Below are 2,743 nucleotides of genomic sequence, written 5' to 3' on the forward strand. Positions count from 1 at the left end.
CTTACTGGATTTCGTTAACCAATGTCACCGTAATAAAAAATAATAATAATAATTCCACCACCAAAAGGACACACCCTGGTACACACATTCATGACAAACAAGCAGTGGATATTTGCATTGCTAATTTGGTGTTGGGTTTACCAGAAAGCATAAAAGATTTCTAAAATCTCTAATGGTCAGCTCCATCCATTAGTATCCAGTAGGTGCTTCCAATTTGGAAAATGATGGGAATCATGTCACTGAAGATATTTCTAAAACGACTTCAAATAAAAGGTCAATAAGCTTGGGAATGACATAGAAAAATCTAGCTGATCTAATCTCTTAGAAAACTATGAAAGCTGAATAAGCTCGAATTCGAATTGGATAAACTAATGAAAACAGTAGTTCTGGAATTTTTCCGGGGGAATAGAAACAGCGCTTAGCCTAGCAAAAGATGATGATGGATTTAAGCTACAGACCCAAAAATTTTCTTAAAAATAGAACTTTTAAATGCTGACAAGGGAGAATTTTTATGAGAGAAGAGGAGAGTGGGTGAGTACTTAAGAGAATATGACATTCGTTTTTTAAATATTAAATAAAATTTTCTGTCCTCACAGACTATTATCTTCACTTCATGTAAACTTTATTCTCTTCTCTTTATTTTATTGTCTTTAACTTCTTTGCCAAATGCTAGCCAATAGTTGTTTAATTTTTTTCCTTCACAGGACACTAACAATAAAACTTTTATTTTAAAATATTTTAGTCAGTATATGTGCAATCATATATTTATATGCCAGATGAAGAGGATGGTGGGAACCGAATCAGAAATAAATGAGAAACTAATGGTGACCTAAAATAAAAATCATTTTTTAAAAATCTACCACATTATGGGAGGTGAACACACGATGTAAATATATATATGCCTTACTGTTAAAATGTACAGCTGAAACTTAGTGGATTTCATTAACCAATGTCGCCATTAAAAAAAAAAAAACAATAAAAAATTTTAAAATATTTAAAACTAAAAAAATAAATAATAAAATAAAAATAAAATCTACCACATAATGCTAGTAATATTAAACACTTATTGAGGGCTTACTATGTGCCAGGCATCTTCTAATATTTATCACGTACTCTCACACTTAAGACTTACAACAAATCTGAGTGTGTAAGTTGGGTCCTCTGAGGAGCAGATGGAGTAAGGAATGTAAAAGTCGACTGAGAGACAATTCCTGTAGAAGATAAAAAGTGGAAAAGGCAGGATTGGGCAGTAAGTCTTCAGACCACACTGCAGATTTGACGCTTATTAAAGGAAAGGAAGAAGCAGCAGATTGAACAAGGACAGCCTCAGACCACTCTGCAGTCTGAGAAAGCCTTGGTCATCAGGAACTCTAGAGCAACTTCTGTCCACTAGAGGAGTCTCGTCTTGGGCTGAAATGGCTATGCTCATACCCCACTGAGCTCAGTGACTGGCTAGGGGCCATCTCAGAAGTTCATGATCTTGTCTTAAAATCTGAGGTAGATTCTAAAAGTGCTAACAGCTGAAGCACTCGTTAGAGAGGAACAGCAAGTCAGGTTTCTTGAGGGGAGATCTGAGTGGCTGGCACACCTCATGGCTGCCACAATGAGGTAGGTTTTATTATGATCCCCATTTTTCAGAAAGAAAAAAAAAGCATAGAGATTATTTAAGTTTTCCAAGGTTATACAACTAGTAAAGAGCTAATAAATGTCTCCTCTTTTCCTTGTGGTTGATAGTAAAAATTATTTTATAATTTATTAGAGCTTTTAGAAATGTACAACCTTTATCAATAAGTCATTTTTAAAATGCTTTTAAAAAAATGTTAAGTGTTTCATATTGTCTTTAAACCTGCAAAGGATACAAAAAAGATTATCATGTAAAAATTTTCATTTTAAAAGCAAAATGATATGGAAAACTATATTTCAAGTTCCAGAAATGGTTATTTTTCTTTTCTCTCCAGTCAAAAGGCACTGTTGTTTCAACAATTAAAACTCTGGGCTGCAGTCAAAAGTGCTAAGTTTCAATGTGGATGAAGAGTTTACAACATAGTTTTAAACATCTGAAAACTGGAATTGCAGGAAAGTGCTCAGAGACCCATAATTACAGTAGCTCCTGAGTGTGGCCATAACAATTTTATTGTCAACACACTGGTCTTTTTTACTTCCTTCATTGAAGAGGGATGAAGGGACAGAGGAAAGAGTCAAGCCGCAGGCAGCCTATCAGTTACAGGTACCATTTGTCTAATGACATTTTCTTTTTTCTTTTTTCTTTTTTTAATTTATTTTTTAGGCAAGACAACCCTTGGTTGACCTCACAGATTGCAAGGACCTCATCAGTTTACAATCCCTTATTTTTTAAATTTTTTATGCCTACAGCACCTGGTCTTCCTAGGTGGTCTCCCATCCAAGTACTAACCAGACCCGACCCTGCTTAGCTTCCGAGATCAGATGGGATCGGGCTTGTTCAGGGTAGCATGGCCGTAGACTAATGACGTTTTCTAAATCGATTTATTCCTAGAGACCCTTCTCTTTCTCTTTCAATTTTCATGTTTTCCTGATTCTGAGGAAAACACAGCTTTGGGCAAGCCAGAAAGTTAAGATGGCACAGGCCTTCAGAATTTCTAGATTCATTCATTTTAGTCAATTCTTTCACCACAATTTAGTTATGGGGAAGAGGAAGGCGAGAGGAAACCTATGGAAGTAAAATTTAAAACCAAAGTTGGAATCACCTTTGCCATGAAAAACA

At 35.2% G+C, this 2,743-nt stretch overlaps 1 non-coding gene across 1 annotated transcript; it reads right to left on the bottom strand.

Annotated features, from left to right (window-relative positions):
* Window positions 1-2,364: 2,364 nt before the first annotated feature.
* Window positions 2,365-2,483, bottom strand: LOC111741860. The gene has a single exon (XR_002781113.1). It is a non-coding gene; the product is annotated as a 5S ribosomal RNA (ribosomal RNA).
* Between the last annotated feature and the right edge of the window lie 260 nt (window positions 2,484-2,743).

The sequence above is a fragment of the Pteropus vampyrus genome, unplaced genomic scaffold, assembly GCF_000151845.1.
Source record: "Pteropus vampyrus isolate Shadow unplaced genomic scaffold, Pvam_2.0 Scaffold82, whole genome shotgun sequence".
Classification (NCBI taxonomy): domain Eukaryota; kingdom Metazoa; phylum Chordata; class Mammalia; order Chiroptera; family Pteropodidae; genus Pteropus; species Pteropus vampyrus.